Source organism: Tamandua tetradactyla, chromosome 8 (assembly GCF_023851605.1).
Source record: "Tamandua tetradactyla isolate mTamTet1 chromosome 8, mTamTet1.pri, whole genome shotgun sequence".
NCBI classification, from domain to species: domain Eukaryota; kingdom Metazoa; phylum Chordata; class Mammalia; order Pilosa; family Myrmecophagidae; genus Tamandua; species Tamandua tetradactyla.
Genome location: NC_135334.1, coordinates 30,911,681 through 30,925,617, shown reverse-complemented (window position 1 = coordinate 30,925,617; position 13,937 = coordinate 30,911,681). Strand labels below are relative to the sequence as shown.

At 40.8% G+C, this 13,937-nt stretch overlaps 1 non-coding gene across 1 annotated transcript; it reads right to left on the bottom strand.

Moving 5' to 3' along the window:
* Positions 1-12,079: 12,079 nt before the first annotated feature.
* LOC143645407 (small nucleolar RNA SNORA67) lies at positions 12,080-12,220 on the bottom strand. Its single transcript, XR_013157116.1, has one exon. It is a non-coding gene; the product is annotated as a small nucleolar RNA SNORA67 (small nucleolar RNA).
* Positions 12,221-13,937: the final 1,717 nt, after the last annotated feature.

Sequence of the window (13,937 nt, the reverse complement as noted above, 5' to 3'; positions counted from 1 at the left end):
GGTTTCCATGCCCTGGACTTCCCGTGGCTCCTGGGGGCAGGCATGGAAGGGATCAGGCCTTTCACACAGGGCAGCCCGGCCCTCGCTTTCCGTGCCCTGGCCCTGTGAGCTGCTTTTTTATCCAAGCCAGTTCCCTGAGTAGATCCACCCAGCAACCCCCTGAATCTTCTCTCCTTCCCATAGGGAAAGCCTAACTTCCATTTGTCTCCACAAACTGTGTCATTCAGGCCAGAAAAACATCCTGGGCTTCTGCTGAAGGATGGAAGGTTCTGGCCACGGAATCACGTGGAGGGGGTGGGGTGGGGTGCGTCTGGTTCCAGGCTGTGTCCTCCACATCAGATTAGATAGAAATTTAGAAATTCAGCTGTAGGTCTACTGGTTTTGTTGTTGTTGTTGATATATAGATATATATTTTAGACTAATAGTAGACACAAATATCTATTTCAAGAACAGACATTTTGTAGGGGAGGGGCTCTGGTACCATGCAAACCAAAACGAGAATGAAAATGTTAATTAGTAGGACATCTGTTTTCTCGGTGCTCTGAGTGCCAGTTAGAGTTGATATCATTATTTGACATCTGTCCTACTCACTGGTGGCTTCCTGTGACAATGAAGAAGCTACGGCATCCTTTTCAGTTGTCCTCTGTGAGGTCAAGAAGGTTGCCCCACTCACACCCTTCTTGGATGTGAACTGGCCTTACCCCATACAAGTTCACTTCCGGCTGCAGCCTCCTTCCGCTGTGCCTTTATTCCAGCTGCTCCTTCTGCCTCGAAGGCTCCCAGGCTTCTAGCCCTTCACGACACTGCTCCTGCTTATTCTCAGCCTCAATCTGACTAAAAACTTCATTTCCCACGTAGACCTCTGCTAGTCATTTAGTAAAAGAAACATTTCAGACCTGCAGTAGCACCTCCTCCTGGAAGCTTTCCTTGATCTCTCCCTCCCTGTGGATGTCTCCCTTCTGCTCTCAGACTCTGAGTCGGCCCCCAAATGCCCTGATCAGAGAAAAGTTCAAGGACTTGATGAAGGATGAGTTGTGTAGGAGCAGAGGCCTAGGGCCAAAGGTGTCAGGGATAAGGGAATGAGAGCCGCCACCAAGCCTGATTATGAGTGGCTGGGGGTGGGGTGAGGCGCAGCAGGATTGGGGGGGTAGTTGGGGGGGATAACTGGTGGGGCGAGGGCAGAGGAGGAGGGGCCAAGGTGAAGGCCCCCTAGAGACAGGGGCTCAGAGGGGTTGGCCCCTGGTCCTGAAGTACTGCGAAGTGGAGGGGAGGCGGAGGAGGGACACCTGGGGGATGCCTCTGGCCTGTAGGCCTGTAACTTTCAAACTTCTTGAACCATAAGTCATAATAAGAAAAACATTTCACTGCACAACCCATTAATCGCAAATCCACACCTTGTCTAAAACTAATTTCATTGAATAGTGCGGAACGTTGGTGCTTGTGAGGCACAGCTTTTTTCTTTTTCTTTTCTCTCTATTATTGTCTCTGTTTTCTTTCTACTCTATTCTATTCTACTCCACTTGATTCTCTTTCATTAAAATGGCTGGACCCCCTAAATTAACAGGCCACAGTTTATGTTTTCTTTTCCAACATTACATTTTGAAAAAATTAACTCCTGAGAAAAATAAAAGACTAGAATAATAAGCGCTCATCTACTCTTCATCTAGCATCACCAGTTATTATACATTTGAAAGTTACAGACACCAAGGTTCCTCACTCCTTAAATCTCCAGCGTAAATACATTGTCATTACTCCACCCAGAAACACTTACTTTCATCCCATCATATCATCCATTACCCAGTTCATATTCAAACGTCTTCAATTTTCTTCAAGAATTTTGGGAGCTATTTTTGGGTGAGCAGAATTCAATTAAAGTTTGCCCACATAATATACTGAGTTATGTCTCTTTTACCTCCTTAAATCTAAAAGACTCTCTCTTTTAATGATATTGAAACTTTTGAAGAACCTAAGACAATTGTCTTTTAGAATGTTCCACATTCCAGATCTGTGTGATTGCTTCTTCATGATCAGTTCCTGATTACACATTTTTGGCAAGATTCCTGCACAGGTGATATTGTGTCCTTCTGCTTTTGCATCCCAGTAGAAGGCTCAATATATCAGTTTGTCCTTCTACTGGTGATGCTGTTTGACTCCTCGGCTGGGGTGATGGCCCGCGGTTTGAGTAGGTGAGGTGAAATCAGAGCTGACACCTGCAAGCAAGTTGTCTGAGTTGAGGAGAAAAGGCAGGTGTCATCCTTGAAGTGAACTGGGCAGGTTCAGGAAGCAGCAGACTCTCTGCCGAAGGCAAGGGGGCCTGCATTTGTCTTCACGCCAAGAGCCTGAAGAAGCATGGCGTCAGTGTCTTGTGGCCTAGTTTTAATTTTCAGTGAAATCAGACAGAGCTCCTTTAGCCTCAATATCATTTCTTTTAATCCTTGAGCTTGAAGTTAGAACATTCTGAAGGCTTAGGAAATTTGTTATTGAGAGTAACAAAAGGAAGAATAGCCAATGCCTGACATAGTATTTTACTTTGCCAGTGCCACGGGATGATTTAACATTTAATATGATTGTGGTCAAACCAAGTCTGAACAGAGTAGTCCTGAAGCATTTCTAGCACCAAAGCCAAGTGGCCAGGAGCCCAAAGTGATATAACTGCAGCTTGCTCACCAGTCTTGAGAGTAAGCTTTACTGTTAGTTGAACTCTAAGACACTACTTGGCATTTCCTAACAAATATCTGTAATGCATTTGGGAAGTCCGTTTGAATCATGGATTAGTTCATTTCCGAGAGGCCTCATTGCAGAAATACTGCCAAAGACTGGCTGAGCCGAGCTGAGTCCCTGCACATTGCACTTCCCACCTTCCGCTCACATTGATTCTCACAGCAGCCCTGTGAGAGATCTCAAGAAGATATTACTATCCCTATTTCTGTAGATGAGGAAACTGAGGCTCATGGAGGTTACCTGACTTAGACAGAGTCACAAAACCATTGAGCGGCTTCCATGAACCCAAGCCTTGACTGTCCAGTTAGGTGTTCTCTCTCCTGGGGCTTTGGGAGTTAAGCAGAAGTTGACAGGTCTTAACTGGATGGAAATGCCCTGTGAGCTCTTGCTGGCTTGTGTGCCTGGATTGGACATGGGCAGTGCCAGTCTGATCAGAGAGAGGGCTTGTGTGGTCAGGACTGGTCTGAATGAGACCACCGTCACTGGCCCATTAAAGCTCCCTTATGATTTTCTACTAGGTCATGAGGGTCTTATTCCTCTCAATCCACTGAGTGTAGCTCTGCATCTTGGGAGCCCAGATCACAGGCTTCAGAGTAGACTGAGACCGGAACCTAATTCTGCCATGCACGGTTGGGTAACCTTAAGCAGGTTATTTAACCTTGCTCAGTGCAAGTTTTCTCATCTGTAGATTGTGAATGATAAAAGGATGTACCTCTACGTTTTTTGTGACAATTGAGTTATTAAAGGTAAAGTACTTAGAACAGTAGTAAGCACTCTATAGGTATCAACTGTTATTATATAATGTGCTTAGTAAAGTTTGAGTCAATACCATTTTGGTGATGTGGGACATTTTCATATACAATAGTTGCTATTTGCAGATGGTGTCACTGAGGTCTACACATATTTTGTGACCGTGCCTTTTGAGGCTAAAGAAACTTCCCCAAGTAAAGTCCATAGTTAGTACTTTCTTATGAGATGTGTTCCATGAGATAACTTTTCATCATGTCATCAGTAGCGAACTGAAGTAAGTCCTGGGCAAACCGAGATGTGGTTCTTGTCTTCAGGGTACTTATAATCTGTATGGGGGTGGCAAGTGGGGGACACAAAATCCACTCATAAAAGATAAAAATGAGGTAACACAGACTACGTGGAATCCCCTTGGAGTTGAGAGAATGGTAGGGCGTGGGGGGAGTTGAGAACCAGGGCAGCAGGCTAAGACCCGACAGAGAAGGTGGGACTTGAGCAGTGCTATTGGGTTTACACTAAGTCGATCCAACCCCTTCCTTTGCTGACCAGTTCTGAGAGGACCTACTCCCAGGGACAAGTGCCAAACTGGTATGACTTTAGGGGACTTCCAAGACCTCTCTGGCCTCAGGTGGGGGTGTTACCTTGTGGTCAGGTGCTATTCTCTCAGAGGGCCAGGAAGATGGTGTGGTTGACAGTCACAATAAGGCTATGTATAGGTCAGGCCAGGACTGTCACTCTATTTGTTTTGTCTATCCATCCTACTGTCCATTTGCTTATTACTCCATGATTTATTCATTTGTCCATCCATTTCTTCATCTATCTGTCCATCCATCTGTCTATTATGTTATTTTTCCATATTTCTGTCTGTTTCTCATGTCATTCTACAAAGGATTTGCTGTAAATTACAGAGAACACATACCATAACAAAAACTAACAGCCAGACAAACCCAGGATCAGAAAAATATAGGAAGTCATGAAAATGAGATTGGGAAGAGGGAGATAAGGTTCGGAATATGTTGGAAGGACCTAACTGGTTACTGTTACAGTTGAATCACAAATTTGACTCCTAGTTATTCTTACAGTTACTTTCATTGAAGAAAAGACAATGTATCAGTTGCTAAGGGAAATAAAAATTTTCCTTGTTCTCAGTTAAAAAGAGAGTTTATCTTATGACACTTCTTTCAGTTTTTGGGATGAGGATATGGAATCTGATGTTTCCATCCAGTGGCTTCTAAACCAGACCTCAGTTTAAGTTCTGAGTCCCTCACTCAACAACTGTGTAACCTTGGGCAAGACACTGAGTGTTTTAGTTTGTTAAAACTGCTGGACTACAATATACCAGGAACAGAATGACGTTTAAAAAGGAAATTTAATAAGTTGCAAGTTCACAGTTCTACACCTATCCATGGTAGATACCTTAATTCAAAGAAGGCTGATGGGTCTGAAACACCTCTGTCAGCTGGGAAGGTACATGGCTGGCATCTGCTGGTCTCTGGCTCTTGGGCTCTGTTACTTTCAGCCTCTGTTCCTGTGGGGGTTCCTCACTTGTTGTCTGTGGGCCTTCACTTAGCTCCTCTGGGACACAGCCCTGGCCTGCTCAGCATCTCATGGGAAGGCACGTGTGATATCTGCCAGGCCTTGTGTCTCCAGACATCTGGGTCTTATGTTGGCTCTCTCAGTTCTGAAGCAACTTCCCTCCAAGCACCCACATCAGCTCTTTCCAAAATGTTTCCTCTTTTAAAGGAATCCTGGAATCGGGGAGTCATATCTCCATCCAGTCAAAAGGTCACACCCACAATTAGGTATACCACATCTCTGTGGAGATAATCTAGTAAAAAATCCCTACCTATAATGTTGAATCAGGATTAAAAGAAATGACTGCCATTCTTGATTTTTGAAGACAATAGTATACAGATATAAGTTTTACAATGTGACTGTGTGATTGTGGAAACCCTGTGTGTGATACTCCTTTTATCTAGGGTATGGACAGATGAGTAAAAATATATGGATAAAAATAAATAAATAATAGGGTGGATAGAGGTAAAATAAATTAGGTAGATGGAAATAGTAGTGGTCCACGAGAAGGAAGGGTGAGGGGTTGGGGATGTATGAGTTTTTTCTTTTTATTTCTTTTTCTGGAGTGATGCAAATGTTCTAAAAAATGATCACAGTGATGAATACACAACTATATGATGATACTGTGAGTCACTGATTTCCACCATGTATGGACCATATGTATGTGAAGATATGTCAATAAAAATATTAAAAAGAAAAGAAAAGAAATAGCTGCCCCTACAAGATAGTATCAGGATTAAAACATGGACTTTTCTGGGGTGCATAATAGCTTCAAACTGGCACACTGAATCTCTCTGAGTCTCCCTTTCCTGATCTGTAATAAGCATAGCATCCATCCTCAAAAAGCTGCCAGAGGATTGAATGAGATCATGTATACACAGAGTTTAAGGTGTGGGACACATTTATGGCGGCAATTGTTATTACCGAACTGAATCAGGTTTTGATTCCACTAAATGTGTTAGGGTGCGTGAATTCACCCCACTACTCTTGTAGTAACCATGGGGAGAGTCAGGACCAGAGTCCGTGTGCCCAGGGGAAGTCCACTAGCCCTGAATGGGGAGAGAAGATGCTCTCTTTCTCCAGGGTACCTCCTGGAGATAAGCAGTCTGGTTTTTTCCCTGTCCTCCTATGTCTGGCCATGGAGGAGAGTTTGTTCAAACTGCCCTGATCCCACGGCTCCAGCTGGAAAGCCGAGATTGAGGAAGCTGCCGAGACCCACCTAATCTTCCCAGCAGCCATCCCTTAGCACTTAAGGATGATTAATTGCACAGGAGAGCAAATATATATCCCTCTCCTTGGCTGGAATTCCCTCTATCCTTCAAGCCCCTTATAGCTGACGGTATTTCACTCTTAACCTTGCAATCTGCCTGGGTCTGATTTGTATTCACAATGTCTATGCCCCAGATATGTGTTGAAACATCTCATCTTAGAGACGGAGGGGTGGCAGGCAGGGGGCAGGCAGGATGGGGTAGATTATTCTTTCCAAGAGTGAAAGTCTGTGACTTGTTTGCCAGTATGTATATTTGCATATGAAGGTGGGTGTATGTGTGTGTGTGTGTGTGTGTGTTGGGGGGGGTGGTGGTGCGGGCTGGGTATGTGTGTGAGAATAGAACCATTCCATTTTGTTTTTACTTTCAAGTATCATACAAATGGTCTCTGTAATCACCTGGCAGCTGATGGACTTTTGATGCGACAAGCAATGAATTACATCCTCCAGTTGTGAGTAAAATTACAAATATCTTCAAGATGTTTGGAGCTCTGGGAAAGGGCAGCCAACTTATGTTAGCTCTGTAGGTTGCCTCCTGTCCAAGGTAAATTGTAGTATTTCTCTCCCCAGAAGAGAAATGGGAGAATGGAGAGAATAGCAGGCACCCACAACAGAGAGACTTCAGAGGATTGAGGGACAGAAACTGGGCAAAATACAGGGAGGGCAGGGATGAGAGGGCAGAGCAAAGCAATGTGGGCCCCTTTCCGGTTAAGCAGGTGAAATGCGCTTACATTTGTGTCTGCAGATCAGCTGTGCAGAGCGTGTTCATTCATTCAGTAGAAGGCTCCATCATCTCAGCAGCAAATATTTACAAAGCAATTCCTATGTGAGAATACAAGAATTTGTAGTCACCAGGGTTAGACCAAAACATACAGAAGATTTGAAAAGATCAGATATTCATTCATTGATTTATTCATGCATTTAACAATGACTTGCTAAAAGTGAGATACTTAAAGAAATGTTCATATGGAACAGTGCTTTCAGTTTCTATTACTTCAAATAATTAAGTAACAGCATATGTTCACCTGGGTTCCCAGAGGACCCACTTCGTATCTCTACTGCACAACCTCCATGCTGGTTTGAGGCTATTAATGTTCTGACAGGTTGGGGATTGGCCTTCCCGACCAGGCTGAACAACTCAAGGGCAAAGATTGAATTTTGTTCATTTGGCATCATAATAGCCTCTCCTCTCTTCAACACTTTTCCTGGCATGGTAATTAGAAGCATTCATAAAGTTTGCTGAGTGAGTGATGTGAAGTTAACTTTTTTTTTTTTTTGTCTCTGTTGGTGGGGTCAAGCAAAGGCAAAAATAAGGCATGAATGGATAATTTGTGCTTGACTTTGTTGCCTAGGGTTGTAATCGGGTATGTCCTCTACAGACTACATTACCTCCTGGAGCTGCTTCTGATCCCCACCAAGCCAGACGCTACCACTGGCCTTTTTTCCAGATAGATAAGTTTATTTATTTTACATTTTATATAAATGAAGTCAAACAATATTTCATTTTCTCAGGAACTGCCAGACTGCTTCCACAAGAATTGTGCCATTCTACATTCCCACAAGCAGTAAGTGTTTTTATTTCTTCATATCCTCTCCAACACCTGTTGTTTTGTTTTTCAGTAATCTCCATTCCAGGACATGCATTATAGTTTTGATTTGCATTTCCCTAATAGCTAGTGATGTTGAATATATTTTCATATACTTTTTAATTATTTGTATATCCTTCTTCTTTTTTTTTTTTTTTTTGCATGGGCAGGCTCTAGGAATCAAACCGGGGTCTCCAGCATGGCAGGTGAGAATTATTCCACTGAGCTGTCATTGCACCACCCTGTATATCCTTTTTGGAAAAATTTCTACTTAAGTCTTCTGTCCATTTTAAAACTGGGCTGTTTGTCATTTTATCACTGAATTGTAGGACCTCTTTATTTATTCTGGATATTAAACTCTTATCAGATATGTGGTTTCCAAATATTTTCTCTCATTGAGTAGGCTGCCTTTTCACCCTCTTGATAAAGTCCTTTGAAACACAAAATAATTCAGTTTTGAGGAGGTACCATTTCTCTATTTTTCTTTTGTTGCTTGTGCTTTGGGCGTAAAGTCTAAGAAACTTTAACCACAAGATCTTGAAGATGTTTCCCTTCTTTTAGGAGTTTTATGATTCTGGCTTTTATATCTAGGTTTTTGATCCATTTTGAGTTAATTTTTGTTTGAGGTGTGAGAAAGCAGCCCTCTTTCATTCTTTTGGATGTGGATATCAAGCTTCTCCTAGCACCATTTGTTGAAGAGATTGCTCTAACCCAGTTGGGTGAACTTGGTAGCCTTATCAAAAATCAATTGACCATAGATGTGAGAGTCTATTTCTTAAATCTCAATTTGATTCCATTGGTCAATATGTCTATCTTTATGCTAGTGTCATGGTTTATTGATCTTGAAATATAGGATCATATCATCTTCAAATAGTGAGAGTTGTACTTCTTCCTTTCTGATTTGGAAGTGTTCTAGTTTGCTAGCTGCCAGAATGCAATACACCAGAGACAGATTGGCTTTTAATAAAAGGGGATTTATTTCATTAGTTCTTCAGAGGAAAGGCAGCTAACTTTCAGCTGAGATTCTTTCTTACACAGGAAGGCACAGGGTTATCTCTGCTGGCCTTCTCTCCAGGCCTCTGGGTTCCAACAACTTTCCCCGGGGTGGTTTCTTTCTGCATCTCATTCCAGGCCTGGAATGAGCTGCGAGTGCTGAGATGAGGTATGCTGAGCTGCTTGGGCTGTGCTACATTGTGCTCTCTCATTTAAGCACCAGCCAATTAAGTCAAACATCATTCGTTGCAGCTGGCATACCTCCTAGCTGACTGCAGATGTGAATCAGCAACAGATGAGGTTCATATACCATTGGCTTATGTCCACAGCAACAGAACTAGGTGCCTTCACCTGGCCAAGTTGGACAACTGAATCTACCACAGGAAGCCTTTTATTTTTTTCTTGCCGAATTGCTCTAGCTAGAACTACTAGCAAAATGCTGAATAACAGTGGTGATAGGGGGTATCCTTGTCTTGTTCCTGATCTTAGAGGGAGAGCTTTCAGTCTTTCACGACTGAGAATTATGTTAGCTGTGGGTTTCTCATATATGCCCTTTATCATATTGAGAAAATTTTCTTCTATTCCTATCTTTTGAAGTGTTTTTATCAAAAAAGGAAGCTGGATTTTGTCAAATGCCTTTTCTGCTTCAATCAAGATGGTCATGTGGTTTTTCTCTTTTGATTTGTTAATGTGGTGTAATATATTAATTGATTTTCTTGTGTTTGCTGTTGTGTACTTGGAAGAAAATGCACTTGGTGTATAATTCTTATAATGTGCTGTTGGATTTGATTTATAAGCATTTTGTTGAGGATTTTTGCATCTATATTCATTAGACAGATTGGTCTGTAATTTTCTTTTTTTATAGTATCTTTATTTGCCTTTGGTATTAGGGTGATGTTAGCTTAGTTATGAGTTGGTGTTAGAATGGTTTAGGTAGTGTTCCCGCCTCTTGAATTTTTTTTGGAAGAGTTTGAGCAGGATTGGTATTAATTCTTCTTGGAATGAGTTGTCTAGTTTGCTGGTATACAACTTTATACTTTTTAAATTTCTGCGGGGTCAATAGTAATGTCTCTTTTCTCATTTTTGATTTTATTCATTTGCATCTTCTCTCTTTTTTTCTTTCTCAGTCTAGCTAAGGGTTTGTCAATTTTATTGATCCTCTCACAGAATGAAATTTTGGTTTTGTTGATTCTCTATTGTTTTTTGTTCTCACTTTCATTTATTTCTGCTCCAATCTTTGTTATTTCTTTCCTTTGGCTTGCTTTGAGATTAGTTTACTGTTCTTGTTTTAGTTCTCCCAGATGTGTAGTTAGGTCTTTTATTTTAGCTTGTTTATCTTTTTTAATGTATGCCTCAGGTGGTGTAAATTTTCCTCTCAGCACTGCCTTCACTGCATTCCATAAGTTTTGATATGTTGTGTTCCCATTTTCATTCATCTTGAGATATTTACTGATTTTTCTCACAATTTCTTCTTTGATCCACTGATTATCTAAGAGTGTGTTGTTTGACATTGATAAGCTTATGATTTTTTTCCAGTCCTTTGCCTGTTACTGATTTCCAGTTTCATTTCATTATAATGAAAGAAAGTGCTTTGCATAATTTCAGTCTTTTTAAATTTATTGAGGCCTGTTTTGTGACCCAACATGTGGTCTATCTTGGAGAGTGATTAACGAACACTTGAGAAGAATATCCTCCTGTTTTGGGGTGCATTGCTCTGTATGTCTTTAAGGTCTAGTTCATTTATCATATTATTCAAGTTCTTTATTTCCTTATTGATTCTCTGTCCAGATGTTCTATCTATTGATGTGAGTGACGTATTGAAGTCTTCACTATTATTGTAGAGGTGCCTATTTCTCCCTTCAGTTTTTTCAGTGCTTGTCTCATGTGTTTTGCGACGACTTAGTTAGGTGCATAAATATTTATGATTATTTCTTCTCGGTAGATTGCCCCTTTCATTAATATATAGTGTCCTTCTTTGTCTTTTTTTTTAACAGCTTTGAATTTGAAATCTATTTTGTCTGATATTAGTATAGCTACCCCTGCCTTTTGTCATTGTTGTTGTTTCCTTAGAATATCTTTTTACAGTCTTTCATTTTCAGCTTATTAGTATCCTTAGGTCTAAGGTGAGTCTCTTGTAGAGAACGTATAGGTGGCTCACATTTTTTTATTCATCTGCCAGTCTGTGTCTTTGATTGGGGAGTTTAATCCATTAACATTCAAATATTATTACTGTAATGCCAGCACTTACTCCAACTATTTTAAACTTTGTTTTTTATGGGTCATAGCTTATTCTTTCTTTCTCTGTTTACCCTTTTAGTTATTTTTACTGATAATCTTCATTTCCATACTCTCCTCCAATCCTTTCTCTCCTATTTTTTCCTTTCAGACTACTGGCCTCTCTTTAGTATTTTTTTTTTGTAAGGCAGGCCTCTTGTTAACAAACTCTTTCTTTTTCTGTTTATCTGTGAATGTCTTAAACTCACCGTCCTTTTTTTTTCACCCTCATTTTTGAAGGACAGTTTTGCCTAATAAAAAATTCTTGGCTGACAGTTTTTCTCTTACAATATTTTAAGTAAACCATATCACTGCCTTCTCAGCTCCATGGTTTATGATAAGAAATTTGCACCTAGTTTTATTGGACATCCTTTTAATGTGATGAATTACTTTCCTCTCACTGCTTTCAGAATTCTCCCTTTATCTTTGGCATTTGACATTCTGATTTGTATGTGTCTTAGAGTAGTTCTATTCAGATTTATTCTGTTTGGAGTGCATTGTGCTTCTTGGACATGGATGTCTTTATCTTTCTTAAGACTTGGGAGATTTTTGTTTTGGTCATTATTTCCTGAAATATTCTTTCTGTCCCTTTTCCTTTCTCTTCTCTTTTTTGGACACCCATAGCATATGTATTTGCATGCCTCATGCTGTCAGTTAGTTCCCTGAGACCATTCTTAATTTTTTTCCATTTTCTTTATGTGTTCTTATGTCTGTTCAAACTCAGATGTTCTCTCTTCTACCTTGCAGATTCTTTCTTCTGCCTCTTCAAATCTGCTGTGGTATGCCTCTAGTATATTTTTCATTTAATCTATAGTGCTTTTCATTCCCATAAGATCTGTTACTTTTCTTTGCATGCTTTCAAGATTTTCTTTATGCTTACCCAGTGTCTTCCTTTTTTCTTTCTTTCTTTTTAAATATATGTAAGCAGCCAAATGAAGGCAAAAGGAAAAACATCCCCCCTCTCTTGAACACCTTGGGCTAACCAGATTTTATTGCAAGTTGCTACTTTCCTGAGAGGCATAATAGGAAGCCCTTTGGACAGAGAATCACCTTGGACCAATGTCTTCTTAATATCCTCCATCTCTCTAGCTATCTCCTTGAATAGATTTAGGAGATTTACTTGAACATCTTTAATTAGCTGTTCCAAATTCTTTATCTCCTCTGACTTTTTAATTTGCTCTTTTGTCTGGGGCATTTTAGAATGGCCCTGTATTTTAGTATGGCTTGTAATTTTTTGCTGATATCTGTGCATTGGATTATCTTGATGAGTTTTCTCTGAAGATCAAATTCTCTCTCTTGTTTGAGATTTTGTTCTTAATTGGCTTTGTGTTAATGCTCTTTTCTGACACTTGGGTCATGAGTATTACCCAACCAAAGCAGAGCCAGGGACCCACTAAGGGGCAGACAGCAATTTTGCAGGGCTCTGTGGGAGAGGGTCAGATAAAAAGTCTTTAATTCTGCTCCCTGCGGGTGTACCTTCATGCCCTGCCCAGCAAGCAGTGTTGCTCTACAAATCATTTGCCTCCACCCTCAGAAGACAGGCTCTTCTCAGCTCATTGCAGGCTCCCTGGTACTGACGGAAACAATGGTCAGGCAGCACCTGAATGGTTGAGTTGGAGCCACAGGACTCAGCAGTCTAAGTTTGTTGGCCAAAAGCTAGAACAGTGTTTAAATGGGGCATTAAAGCAAGATGCTTGGTTTGGTAAGGCCTAAATGTCAAAGGGAAAAAGTCACTGGTGATGTATTCAGGTCTTATCCACTTCAATATTTTTCTCCTTAAGAGGAAGGAAGCTGATTTTTATTAACAAAACACATTCAAAGAACAAAAATGAAACTCTGCCAGTTACCTATGTAAAACTGGCATTCTGTCCTCTCAGGGAACAGAGTGAAGACTAGTCATTTTTATATTTGTCTATGCAAATTATTTTATATCATTGCAGTATCAGGTGGCTCTCTCAGTTAGAGCAGTGTTTCTTAAACAGGGAACTTTGGCTATACTAATGTTTTTATTTTAATGATAAGAGTAGGCGATTGGAGCACAGGTTCTAAATCCTGATTCCCCTGCAATGGGATTACACATTCCATACCCTTTGTCATTCAGCTTCTCAGTGACTTACCCCTAGAGTAGAGTTTACTTCCTTCCCTATTGACCGCATACAGCAAAGTAAAAGTAGTTGTGTGCTTACTTTGGCTTGACCTTGTTTCCCTTACCTGTAAATTAGTTTGTACTTTTCTCCCGGGGCATAAGGTCAATGTTTGTAAAGCACCCAGCACTGTGCCTACCACATAATGGACTGTTAGAAAAAAGTAGTTTTTATTATAAGCTGAGGTTAGTTTAGAGAGCAGTGTTTGGCAGGACCTATTGCTTGATAACCTTTGCCATCAGCCCTGAGAAACTTCCCCCTGCCTGGGGGCCACTTTGTGGCTCCTGGCCCACCTCTATGTCATCCAAGATGAGACTATTTCCCAACCTGTTCTTGGTGTTCTTAGCAATGCCTCCTTGCTCCATGTTCTGACCAAGGCTTTAAAAAAAGCATGCCTTAGATCTGTTGATGGGAATTGCTTTTCATGGCGCTCTTTTGTACTGTGTACACACTCATCTTTTATATTACATCTGCCTCCAATCCCTCTGGATTTCATGTAATATTTGACTTCCAGACCTTCCTTTCCAGCTAACACCTGAGAATCAGACCAGTGGGCCATGTCATCTTGAAAATGGATTGCTATTGTGTATCTTAAAAGAACAGATATTTAGATGAGATTTGTTTGGGGAG